Source organism: Podarcis pityusensis, assembly GCF_964106645.2.
Source record: "Podarcis pityusensis genome assembly, chromosome: 5".
Classification (NCBI taxonomy): domain Eukaryota; kingdom Metazoa; phylum Chordata; class Lepidosauria; order Squamata; family Lacertidae; genus Podarcis; species Podarcis pityusensis.
The window spans coordinates 39,771,071-39,785,074 of NC_138032.1; the positions used below are offsets into that span (position 1 = coordinate 39,771,071).

A 14,004-nucleotide genomic window follows, 5' to 3' on the forward strand; every position below is an offset into this window, starting at 1 on the left:
AACGAGGGTGGTACACATCATACGCATTACTACCAGAGCAAATGCTAAATTGATCAGGTCACAGGAACAATGGAAATCTAAGGAGGTTCAACAATAGAATGTTGGACAGAAGACATACTGGATCAAGCAATAAGTGAGCAAATATATATTATAGATATGAAAGCAGGGGAAATCTGGAAGACATTTTTTGAGCTATTTGAACAAGAGACGAAAGCAGCATTGAACTGTGGTTCTGATTTAGCCTCACATTTCTTTTTGCCAAGCCCTTTCCCTCCCCCCTACACTTCAAATTCCTCTATTGATGTTGATGTTGATGTTGGTGGGACATTGAGTTAGGACTGGCCAGGGATGGGAGACGTAATTTTATGTCTACACTTTGTGATATATAATTAATTATTTATTCTACTGATACTTTAAAAATTAATGAAATTTGTCATTATTTTTTTTAAAAAGGCAGAGCTCCCTTTGCACCCTGAAAATATGACTAATTTTTCCAAAGAATGTGTTAATATACAAGGAGCAGAATCAGAACTTTATGGACCAGTAAGATGCATTATTTTATTGTGAGGAGAATGAACAGAACCCCCTCCTCCAGTAGCATATTATGACATTTGGAATGCTCTACTGCTTATACTGCATTTGGGTTAGTAATCCTGTGCTGACAGTCATACTGAAATGTTCTTGTTGTTATTCTAGAATATACAGAGAGAGGCTAATAAGGTCAAATATTAATGCAGTGCTGAAGACTGGCTAGGCAATGGATGAGGAATTTGAAGAATGTGGAGAATGTATATGCTTTACTCTTCAATGAAAGTATTGCTGTATTTGAATTGGCTTCCTCTTGTCCAACAGTTAAAACATCAAAAGGCTTATAATAACTCTACAAAAGGACCCCTTGAAGAAAGACAAAGTCAGATGCATGGATGTGGAAAACAAAGCATAAGCTGTTCTTGCTTTCGGAGAAGGAAAGTGGCTGGATTTCAGTTACTATAAGATCTTCATTGGATTCATACGATAGCGCTATGTCTGATGGACAACTCATTATTGGATTTAAATTACTTCAACTCCATTTGTTTCAGAGGGTCTGCTCTGAAAATGACTTATTTGGATACCATCCCTGGGAATGTATAAGTTGGGGTCCTGGAAGGTATAAAAAACGGGGAATCCCACCCCCTACATAGCACGAGACATATGACTTCTAAAGTTTGAGATTAGGCAGGAAGCACTTCTCCTAATCCCCAGATGGATTGGTACACCTGTCTCCAATATGTGCACTAGCAGGGACAACCCCAAACCTTCCTTGTCCTTTTAGGATACTTTGACAAGATAGAGGCCATGTAGCCCTTCATATATTGCTAAACTCCTGTCATCCCTAATGGGACTGATGGGAGTTGGATTCCAGCAACACACATTCTGGAGGGCCACACATTCCCAACCACTGGTTTAAACTAGGAGCTTTACTTCCCCTGCAGTTTAAGGAAAGTCATAGAGGACTGGTTATTGAGGATCAGGGAAAGCACTTTCCCATGATGCTGCCTATGGATCAGACACGGCTTTACACAGCCTGTTGTGAAAGTGCTTCACATATTCTTCCTTAGAGGGTTTTAGGCCAGTTATGTGTGCCTGTGATTGTCATAGTTGATAGATCAAAGGAAGTAAACAGTAGTACGTAGTACATTAAAAATCCATCTTAAAATGTTGAATTCTTAAAACGTCGTATCTTAGAACATGTGGGTAACAATTAAACATATAAGTGTTACATATTTAAAGGCAAAATTATAGTTAGAATTGCTCTATTTGTGCTAACAAGGTACTGCTTTTTCACACTTCTGGTATTGATTCATTATGTAATAAAAGCAGATACCCAGGGTTCATAAAACATGTTTGCAATAATAGTTAGTACATCAAAGTTCACTTAGATCATTCACATCCTGCACAAATCTGTGCTTTGTCTCATGGGTCTCATCGAGGGGAAGCAGCTAAAAGCAGTTATCTTAGAGTAGGATTGCTCCTTTGGGGCTATTAAGCAGTCATTGTCATGTCAGAAAAGTCAGCCTTCGGTATATTGAAAACTAAGGAAAACAGAAGGCCTTTTCACTGCCATTGTAAGATTTCAGAACTAATTAAACTATAGGCTAACCTTATTTTATTCACATTCCTAAAGCTAGTTCATAAGCAAAGATTGAAGGTCCTTTTCTCTGTAAAGAGTTCCCATACCTAAGGGAATCTATCATGAAATGTAAAGACGGATTAAAGGAAGCTTTGACCTCCTCTGCCTATTTTTCAGCGTGAAACATGATCACATTCCAGAACCCAGATCTGGCTCATTCTATAGTAGCATAAGCTACTTCCATTTTAGAGGGATGAAAAAGTTGTCAGGAGAACAGCTTGCTTCGATGTCATTCTTTCTTTCCTTGTTGTGTGGATAAACATCAATCAATCTAAATTGGCCAGAGCTGTCAATCTTACACACTTCAAGGTGATTTCCAGATTTAAGTGGGACAAATGTTAACACCTTTTTCTCATAAGGCTGCTGTTAACTTACATCACCAATGCCCAAGATCTAGTCAAAACACAATTAAATAGGATTTTTTTGTGGCTTAAGTGCAGGCGTGAGGGACCTTTTTGAAGCCTGAAGGTCATATTCCCTTCAGGACAACCTTTTGGAGGGTCAGATGCCAGTACCAGAGAGGCAAGAGGCAAAACTGGGCAGAGAAACTAATGCAAATTTAACCTTTGCACACCCCTCTCTACCACGAATGCAAGCAAGAGGCATTATTGGAGTTCATTGACACATTCCAGCAACGCAAAAGCTCTCAAGTAGGATACAAAGCAGTGCTGCTGAGGGGTGTAACCTGCGGAAGAAGTGGTGTGGCCTGAATAGAGTCCAAGGGTCAGATAGACAGAAATGGAGGGCTTCATTTGGCCTAAGGCCTGGGGTTCACCACCCCAGCCTTAATGCAACAATACTCTCAGCTTGCAAGAGCCCCAGAAAGTATAGGCAATAATTAGAATTAGAATTCTAAAAAGGTAAACTATATGTAATAATAATAATAATAATACGCCGCCCAACTGATTGGGCTGCCCCAACCACTCTGGGCAGCTACGAACAAAATATTAAAACACGGCAAATCATCAACCATTAAAAACTTCCCTGAACAGGGCTGCCTTCAGATACCTTCTAAAAGTCAAATAGTTGTTTATCTGTTTGACATCTGATGGGAGGGCGTAGATCTCTGAACTGAAGACAGGTGTGTTGTTAACTGTCACTTTATTTCTCTTTCTTGCTACTTCTTAAGTAACATCTAAGCATGTTTAGGATATGAAAATTCTTTAGCTCTGATGTTCTTAATGAACTAGTTGAAGGCCTGGTGAGGTGGGAATGTAAAGAAGTTTTTTTTTTTTTTTTTAAAGTTGGTGGCATATTTCTGTGGGGAAGTGGAGACTGTCAGTAATATTATGTATTGAAATGGCTTGATAAGGTGTGGGTGTTTGCCATAATGGCTGAACCAACACAATTTATTAGGCTAGAGAGGCCTTTGCCAACCTAGTGCCCTCTAGATGTTTTGGACTATCATGCCCATCACCTGTATTGGCTGGGGCTGATTATGGTCCTTGTAGTCTAAGACATCTGGCGAAAGCTGGACTAAAAGAACAAAGACAGGTTGAGTTGATGACAAATTGGATTAGTTCTACTCCAAAACTGAGCATCACTTATTGAATTATGTCCATACAGCATATCAAAAGAGTACTTGAAAAGAAAAGAACTTCACCTCAAAGTAAACTACATTTTACAATTTAATCGAATATTGTTAATATTGATTATTACCAAACAGAAACTATGGGTTTACAATGTTTTGCTGGTTTATTCCGGCATGGTCCTCAACATGTAAAATCAGACTAGTCGTTATAAGAACGTAATATACTGAATTAAAATATATAAATCTATACAGGTTTAGTTGTATTCTCAACCTGGTTTCTCTCTCTCTTTCCACACAGTCTGGTAGCAGTTGGGCAGAACAAGTATTAAAAGTTTATGCTTTTGTCTTATTGCTTATCACCCTGTCCACACCCGTGATAAAAAAGTGTTGGTAGGTTGGATATGAGTGTGTACCTGACCGCCCATCATTCCTTTCTACCACACAAATATTTATGAGTTGATTACTCAATACTCAAATATGCTTGTTTTACTTCCTCTTTGCACTCTTCACAATTGCCTCCATTTTTGTATTAATCAAAGGAGCTCGGCAACCATGCACCCCCACTAGCACCCATAATTGTAATGATCATGCTTGGATGGGTGTGTACACAATAACCAAACCACACACAAAAGATCAACAAGAAAGATCAACTTCCAGCAGGCATGGAGTTAGCCCACTATGGGCAGTGGTTCTAATATACATGTCCACAATGTAGTTTAAAATAGGATGCTTTTCTAGGAATTTCCAGGTTTTTTTGGAGCACACTTTGTAGTGCCATGGGGCTGGGAAATCCAGAATGATATAATGGATAAATCACTGGAGTAGGAAGAACCAGATTCAAATCACTGTTTATACAGGAAATTCATTTGGTGACCTTGGGCAAGTCATTATTTCTCAACCTAGCCTATTCCACAGGGTTTCTTTTGAGGATAAAATGGGGTTGGGGACCCCATAACAGAAAGTGCATATTAAGTTTATGTTAAACCACAATAGCAATGATGGTACCATAACAAAAGAGTCAGGTGTTTGTAGATCAGCCTTTCCCAACCATCAGCCTCAGGCAGCATGGCCAATGGTTAGGGATGATGGAATTTGGAGTCCAAAATATCTAGGAGGCACCTCCATTTTGGCTACCTCTTTTCTCCAGCTGCTGTAGTCTGTATGGTTTCACAGTCAGATGAGCAGCATATAAATGATAAGTTATCACCATCACATACTTCTACAGACTTAGTGGGTTCTACATATACAGTTCCCATGGTCCTGTCTTTGAATATAGTGCACATACATAGGAGCATCCAAGCCCTTTGAGCTGTCTAGGAGTGTCTGGCAAATGGGAGGTTCCCATCTTTGTATACTCCTGGGGGAACCACAGGAAAGGATGGGCCTAGACCAGCCTTCACCAACTACACTTGCTAGCTTATATTGCTGTGAGTTGCAGTCTCAAACATCTGGAGGGCACTAGGTTGGTTCAAGGAAAAAATAGGTACAAAAAGAGAATTCCTGGATGCCAAGATCCAAGTTTGGGGCAAGTAGTCTTTAGTGAGAGAACCCCAGCAGAGATTTAAAGCACAAAATATGCAGCAAAGTAAAGTGTGGAAATATAGGCTGTTAGACCTTTAAAACATGTCCTCCCAAGTTCTTTCCAAAGTTGCCCTCATCCCCAGCATAGAAAAAGGCCACATGCTTGGTAAGTTAAAATGGTTTACTTACAAATTATCCAAAGGTCAAGTTCTTGTGCTTTAAAAAATACAACATTTAGAAACAGTTGCACAGGCAGTAAAACCTGGCTCAGTCACAGTGGTGAAAGTTCCTAAATTATTGGTATAGGAAGTCAAGAGTGGCTTGTGAGAGGCATGCAGTCTAAGCCTGGAGCAACCAGCTCAGATGTCTTCACAGGTAGACTGAGGTGGAACAAAGGCTTGATTACCTAGGTCCTAGTCTCTCCCAAGGTGAGCTAAGCCTGGCAGGACAGTTTACTTTATGGTCTTAACCCCTTCATACATTAATTACACTTAAGTATGTTGGTTATATGAGGCTGCTTATCCCACAGTCCTAGACCTTGGTGTAGATGAAGGATATTTTTGGTGCATGCCGGCATTCTACAGGCAAGCCTGGTTTGTGGGCTATTTTAGGGGAGGGGGTCTTTATTCTCCAGTCACTCTGTGAAGTAACTCAACCCACTCCCCAATCTGATTGAGGCCTGGAAGAATATTCTGCACAGTTCTCTTGTGTGGGCTTGCCTATCTCTAAAGTGTTACAAATATGATTTGAAGGAAAATATCTGTATCTATTTTACAGGCACCGATGGATCTAGACATAACTAGCATCCTGTATTACAGTGCCACAGTCACAGAGCAAACATCTACGGCTCTGTGACCTATTGTATAAATTTAATGAGGTTGGCAGAGAATTGTCTTAGTAACTGGTGCTCAGTATGGTGGAAAGATCACACTGTAGAGATGCTAGACTGCATCAAATTTGATAGCATCAACCCACTGAATGTCATGCTGAGTTATTTCCCAAGGTCAGAATTTGTACTACCAGTCCGACACCCAAATGGCAAGAGGTTCGCAAGTGAGCCTCTCATTTCTTTCTTTTTTACTGTCATTTCTTCGGCGTATTTCTAGGAGCTGTCTCAGCCTATTTTTAGAACATGGCAGTTCCTCTGAGAAACACCCTCAGTTTCTATTTTTCTTCTGTACTTTCTTCTATAATAAGAAAGGGAGGGAGAGAGGAATCAAGACTCAGTGATTAAGACACTGGCCTGTAAATTGTGGATATTTTTCCAGTTTGGCACCCTTTGGGAGCAACAGCAAGTGTCTTAATCTCTCTTTCTGCCTCAGTTGCCTTTGGGGAATGGCATATGCATTCCTTCTCTCCTGTTTTGTCTCTCTTTATGCTCCTTGTTCTGCAGAGCAGCACAGGATCCTTAATGTGTGCTTGTAAAAGGTTTCAACGGCAATAGGCAATAGTACTTTCTGTAGTATATTATTAGTGTAGTAAAAGGTAAAGGGACCCCTGACCATTAGGTCCAGTCGTGACCGACTCTGGGGTTGTGACGCTCATCTCGCTTTATTGGCCGAGGGAGCCGGCGTACAGCTTCCGGGTCATGTGGCCAGCATGACTAAGCCGCTTCTGGTGAACCAGAGCAGCGCACGGAAACACCGTTTACCTTCCCGCTGGAGTGGTACCTATTTATCTACTTGCACTTGACATGCTTTCGAACTGCTAGGTTGGCAGGAGCAGGGACCGAGCAACGGGAGCTCACCCCATCATGGGGATTCGAACCACCAACCTTCTGATCGGCAAGTCCTAGGCTCTGTGGTTTAACTCACAGCGCCATCCGTGCCCCTCTCTTATTAGTTTACAAACTGCTTATTCTTCTCATTTTTAGCCCATTTGCACCATGGGGATATTGTGTTGGCCTACTTTGCAGGGTGGTTGTGAAGACTGCTGCGACAATGCATGTGAAGCACTGTGAAATTTCAAATGTGCTACATAAGTGCTGATGACAACCATACCCTAGGGTTGCTAATTTTCAAAGAGTAAAAACCAGGACACCCCAGAAGTTGTTGTGCCTTTTCAAGGGAACCCACAGAATTGATGCGCTCTTTTAAGGAAAACCCAAAAGTTGTTTTTAGACAAGCCCAAAAGTTCTTGAACTTTCATGATTTTTTGATTGACTTGCGTAAGATCTAGGACAAAGAGCCGCCTTTCAGAAATCCCCTCTGGACGTCAATCTCATTATCTCCACAACACCCCTTTGCAGGAAGATGCATTGACAACAGAGAAGCTCCGGTCTGACACAGGTCCTTTCTATACTGTGATCAGACAAACTGATTATTTATATATTGCATTTGGCTTATGGTCTCCTCTTCTTCTTTTTTGCCAGAAAAGGGTTATGATCATTTTGAGAGAGAGACACACATTATATTTCAAACCTTCCTATCAGTAACACTGCAAAGCTAGAAGTACCCTGAGCTATCCTCATGAATAGTCATATTGTTATTGTGACAAAGGGCACAGCAGCGTAATAGGAGGAGATTTTCAAAGAACTACCATCCCTGAGTCATCTTAATGGTGTGGTATTTTGATTACAAAACACAAGGAACTATATGGGGGAAATATGAGGTTCTTGTTTTAGCTTTTGTTGTTGTGATAGCCACATTTTTTAATGCTAGTGTCATATTTGGCTTTTCAAATGATAGCTGCAGTATGTTTTATTTATATTATTTTGTAACACGATTTATGCCCTACTTTCCAGGTCCAGTTGAAGATGCCCAATACAATATTTTATGAGTTGTAGGTGCCAGGGTTTGGAGATGCCACACTCCCCATAATTCCTGGATTTAGTAAGTGCTATAATTTAATCAAGCCCCCTGAATCCCTGGATCCAGCGGGGATTAAATGGCTGGAATAGCCAGGCCAGCCTGATAATGGCTGCTAAGTACTGGTCATTAACTTAACAAAAGCAAGGTGATGAGCTATTAAGAAAGATGTGAAGAGGAACTCTGTCCCTGACAGAGGGAGGGTCACTCCCTCAGCTCTGAGATAGTTAGCAGAGACAAAGCAAAGTTTAGGATTGCAGTTGACTGGAAGAAAAGGTGGTACTGCAGTCTGTAAAACGCAGCAAGCTAGAGGGCGGGGGACAGAGAGTCATGGTGTATTTCTTTTTGAATTCAAGGCTGCTGCAGAAATGGGAGAAACAGAACCCTCTTGAGTGTTAATGCTGTGAGCCCTCCATTGCAGGCTCAGGTTGTATATATGTGAAAATAAACCATTTATCATAAAGACGCCACAATCTCCGCTTTGCCTCAGAGGAAGGTGGCAAAACTGAGCCATGTCAGAGGGTGGAGCAGCGGACATCAAGTCAAGAGGCGAGAAGAGAAGGTCTGCAAGTCCTCCTCTGGTGCTAACTTTTGAGGGTGAACTGCTATTGGGGGGTGCACTATGCCTGAGAGTGCCCCAACCTCTCTCCCCAGATCCTGGCGCCAAACGCCGACTGTGACAGATAAGATATCAGGTCCTGGAATTGTGCTACAGGAACTGTTTTGGGACTGGGGTGTGAGTTTAGAGTTTCTAACCCACAACCTAAGGGAAGGCCAAAGAGAAATAGACAGGCTCCGGAGAAACTGAACCTGTGAGTGGAGCCCAGAAGTAGCTGTGTCATTTGCTTGAACTTTGTGAAGATTCCACAACAAGGAATTCTGTGTAGCTGTTTGATTTACTTGAACTGAGAACTCTATGAAAACACGGAAGCCCCAGGACAAAGGGCTATGCAGTCAGCTGCCTGGTGGAGGAGAAGCAGAGGTTTGGGTCTGATTTCTGAGACTGTTTACTTTTGCTGCAGGGATTCTTCCTGCAAGGCTTAGCAATGGATTTTGAAACACTGTGCTTTATGGTTTTTGTCGGTTTAAAGGTTTTTTAGAATTGCTGTTGGTGCGTTTGAAAGCTGCTTTTGAAATGCAGATCTGGCTGGAGTATGCACCAAGAAGGTAGAAGGAAGCCTGATTAATTCTTGATGAACTGGAAATTGCTAGAAAGGGAAAGACTGTTGCTGGGCTGTGTTGAGTTAAAAAGTGTCATTGTGTTGTGATCTGCTTTGATGATTTGTTCTGAACGCCTTTACTAACTTATTTCTTATGTGCATCTGGAACAGGTGTGTCTTTCTTAGAATCTTGCACCACTTTACGGAAATCGCGCACTACTCATGGAGATTGGGGTTGCATGTAACATAACAATCAACAGAGAGCCAGACTAAAATAAATATGTAAGCAGCAAAAGCTTGCTGAAAAAGAAAAAAATTCCAAGCAATGACGGAACACCAGCTTGAATGCAGGCTGCCCCACGCTGACCTTCCATAGCAGAGAGTTCTAACTACTAGTTCCAATTAATGGAAAAGTCCCTCCCTGTTGTAGCCACCACTGATTCTCCCTGGAGGGCAGTAGCACACACAAAACTGCCCCCTCAGATGATCTTTTAAGGCAGGCTGACCCATGCCAGAGGAAGCAATCCTTTAGGTACTGTGGTCCTAAAGCAGCACCTTAAATTTATGAATTGGGAGGGGGGACTGCAGGCTGCCCTCTGTGAAACATGATCAGTTAATGCAGGCATTGGCAAACTCGGCTCTCCAGATGTTTTGGGACTACAACTCCCATCATCCCTGACCACTGGTTCTTTTAGCTAGGGATGATGGGAGTTGTAGTCCCAACACATCTGGAGAGCCGAGTTTGCCTATGCCTGAGTTAATGGGACAAGACTTTAGACTACATCGTGTTATGATCTGTGTCATCTCTCTGATATTGCATTTCATCTGCCGCAATGAAACCTTGCTGCAAATAGCACATTGCTTAGGAAAGGGGTCAGGCAGAAGACAGTGGGGTGAGAGGAGGACAGGGGAAGGTGAGAGAAAAGGAGATGAGTGAGAAGGGGATGGAAGGGGGGACTGTACACACCATACACGGCTTCCCTCAATGAATCCAGGGAATTGTAGTTTACTCCTCATCTCCCAGCACCCTTAACAAATGACGGTCATGTGGGGGAAGTCATGTGCTTTAAATGTATTGTTTATTCACAGCAACAGAGAGATGTGCCAGGGAGAGGGAAATGGGTGGTGAGATGGCACATGGCAGGTGGGCAGGGAGAAGGAAGCAGCAGCATAGTAGTGGGCCTTTTATCTCATTATTTGGATTTTTTAAAAAAAAATACACTTCATCCCAACAGAATAAAATGTATATACAAAATATAATAAGGTATGAGAAATTAAAATGTTTCCAGGATGGTTTAACTCTGTCCAGACAAGCCACTTAAAAGCATTTGTGAGGAAAGAATTTGAGCTTAAAATTTAGGCAAGATCCCAAAGGAAGGGCACCCTTTTTATGTGGCCCTTGATCAATTGATCTTGATTTATGAATGGTACAGTTAAGAGGATGCTGGCAACTGATCTTGTCCAAGCAGGTGCAGTTTTAAAATTTCAATCTGAGTAATAATGACCTTTTAAAAATTTTAAATGGCTTTGCTTTCAGACAAATGCTTTTCAAAGGTGTGGCTTTCTTCATGCCTGGCTTTGGGTTATTTAACAATGTTAATGGGCGTGGACTGAAAAATCCCTATTATTCATAGAGCTGTCAGAACACTATGTTCTCAAAATATCTTTGTCATTGTCTGTTCTGTCAGTTAACATGTTATTGTTAACATACATGGCCTTCTGTACCTATTAAATCGACTTTAATAGCAAGGGTAGGTGCTAACATTTGGGGCAAATCTGAAGGTATGCCTATTTCCTCCCATATATCAAAAATTAATCTGGATTCAACTGACTGCTTTGGCCTCAGGTTCAAAACCATGTTCTCACAATTCTGTTTTTATACTAAATCAGCCTCCTGCTTTCAGATATTGAAAGTACTGCCCATTTGATCCAAAAAAACCAAAACAAAACCATTTTTGATTTATTTTAACCCAAGTAATCCCTGAATATTTTTTTAAAAGATGGAACGTCTAATTTTTGCATTTGCATTAAGTATTATACAGGATCCTAGGCAACTGAAGATCAATGGGTTTTTGTTGCTGGGCTAACAATACTGTAGCTCCCTAATGGGAAAGATAATTTCCGTAACAAAAAGGACAATTGTTTCTTTTGAAAAAGAGATGTGCTGAAAAGCACCAAGAACAGTCACTGCTTGTCATCCTGTTGTCTCTTCAAAATTACAATAATGTGGAAAATTGTTTCTTGGAATGTTTCTTTAGGAATGTTTGTCCCTCCTTCCTATGAACTGGTGAGCTGTGTTATCCTGGCCAGTTTGTGAATACTGGATCTTCTACTTACTTGTCATGGTGACCCAGTTACTATAATTTTGCCAGTGATGTGCCCCCTCTGCTTATCTGACATTCCCACAGCTTGAATAACTCCCAGTGGCTTTCTGTGCCCGATCAGATGCAGTGGCCCCATTTACCTCACCAAATGTTCTGCCAGGGTTTCCAGATTTATATCCTTCTTTCCATCCTCCGCCCCATGATTCTTTTCCCCCACAGAACAAATAATTCTTTACCTTTCTTCCATTTGTTGTTGTTCTACTCACCTATTGTTGTACGATTGGTTTACTCTCTTAGCCTGAGTTTTACCAAGAGGGTATCCAGTTCAGCGCAGTCGCAAATTCTGCCCCGTCTTTACAGTGATTTAGGGAGCTTACAGTGAAGTTCTGAGGCCTGGACTGGGAAAATCCTTGCTTGAAACAGCCACGACCTTCAGCCCCGGCACCTTCTGTCACCAACCTGCTGTATTAGACTGCAAGGCTTTACCAAGATAATGTTTACTTAGTTTCCAGAGTCACAGCAAACATGATTTAAAGCAACAGATCCCTTTTATTCAGGCACGTTAATGCAAACACAATGCCAAGTGTCATTTGTGCTGCTTGAAGGTATAGCCACAAGGCTTAGTCAAGTCAAACAACCATAGTAAAAATATCTGGGTGAGGGCCTGAAACCTTTGTGCAGACATGAGACAGCTGCAAAATGACTGAGTCAAACAGTAAAGAGCTTTATGGTGTGGCAAAGTGTTGGCTAAAAGCCACTTAATGTTATGCCATGTGACAGTTATGTTATTAGATTGTTTAAATGGTCAGGCCTTCCTTTAAATTTAGAATTTTTGCTATTTAAAAAAAAATCATTTTATGAATAGGGGCATGAAGTTGAGTAAGCATCATTGCCATTGCAACTGAGCTAAAGTCGAGGTTTATTCAGTGCTTCGCTCTTTTGCATGCTTCCAAATGGAGGTTTTAATATCACAACTGAGTCATTCAGATGCAACTAGCAGGTTGTTGACAACACATTGTTTTCGCTTTGTGGATTTTCCACAGCAATCGTAAACCCAGATTAAACTGAAGTGGGGGGTATAGGCATTTTGTATGGGTGAGTGGTACTGATCCCACACAAAAAACATCCATCTGGAGCCACCCACCTGTGCCTCTTGAGCCCTACTATACATTTGAAGCAGTAGCATGGCACTTTAAATACCTATAGCTTCCCCCAAAGTATCCTGGGAACTGTAGTGCTGAGAATTGTTAGGAAAAGCCTAATCTCCTCACAAAGTTACATTTCCCAGAATTCCATGGGAAGAGGGATGGATTGTTAAACAACTGTAGCTCTGTGTGGGACTGTTGTGCTACAACAGTCTGGAAAACATGGCCATCACAATAATACAACCAGAGTAAATATATGTAAGGGTTATCTCTTAGATCCAGAAATCTGTAGCATTGAAAGGTTCCAAGAAAAATCCAAATAAGTCAATGCAACTTGAGGGATATGGTGCATTATAGATCTAAACAGTATTATAGAGCTAAATAGCTTTATGTCTCTAAATAGGTTACTATTCTATTTCCAGATGCTTATCAATACTTTACATCCATACCCCTGCCCACTTCTTTCTTTTGGGAGCTACCAATACCTTTTTCATAAGAGGTGACACTACAAACGGAACACAGTATTCCAATTGAGTGCTTCATTGTTCAATGTGCTGTCATTATATTACGTTCCAGATTATTTCTGAATCCCTTTATTAGTGCACCCACACATCTTATTTGCATTTTAATAAGTGGGGGGAAAAAATCATTGGAACTACCATAATGGAAGAGCAACAGAGGAACAAATTTGACGTTGAAGGGCTTGATTCTGCCCTCACTCACTTGGCTTCCATGCCGCTGCAACTCCAAATGACTCATTCCTGATTTATGCCAATGAAGCAAGTGGGGAGTCAGGCCCACAGCAGAAAGCCCAAGCTGCTTTTCAGCAGCTTAAGTAACAGTTTAGGGCTAATTACAGCATTCAGCATTGCTCTTTTGCAGGAAAGGTAACTTGTTGACGGGGGATGATTTATGCTGTCGGTGGTCTTCCAAAGGAAATTGTTGAATCTCTGTAAACTCTAGCTGCTCGTTTCCTTTTGTGTACAAGGCAAGGGGATTCAGACTCACTTCATCTCTTTAATGGAGTAGCTGATGAATGTGGATGGATGAGCCTTTCAGAAAGCAAGCGACTCTGTTGCTGGAGTGCTACTCAGGTGTATGTGCAGGAATCCTCATATGTCTAGTTGGCACCTATTGATGAAGGCGATGTAATAAACTGAACAGTAGTAGTGGTGGTAGTAATAATAATAATAAATCATTGTTATTTTCAGTGTGCATTTGCCTGTGAATGTCAAGGACAGTGCAAAATCCCTTCGCATCTCTGCCAGCGTTCTCTGGGTCTCTCACTACATCACTGGTGACACAGCAACAGACTCCCCAATTCCTCCCCTGATTTTTCTGGCGCA

At 41.4% G+C, this 14,004-nt stretch overlaps 1 protein-coding gene across 2 annotated transcripts in view; it reads right to left on the bottom strand.

Annotated features, from left to right (window-relative positions):
• Nucleotides 1-11,961, bottom strand: part of NGEF (neuronal guanine nucleotide exchange factor) — a 61,725-nt gene extending 49,764 nt beyond the window's left edge. Inside the window, exon 1 of one of the 2 annotated variants that reach the window (XM_081005831.1) lies at nt 11,780-11,961. The gene's annotated coding sequence lies outside the window, so the exon portion shown is untranslated. The remainder of the gene's footprint in view (nt 1-11,779) is intronic. The other variant, XM_081005832.1, reaches the window with a different exon arrangement.
• Between the last annotated feature and the right edge of the window lie 2,043 nt (nt 11,962-14,004).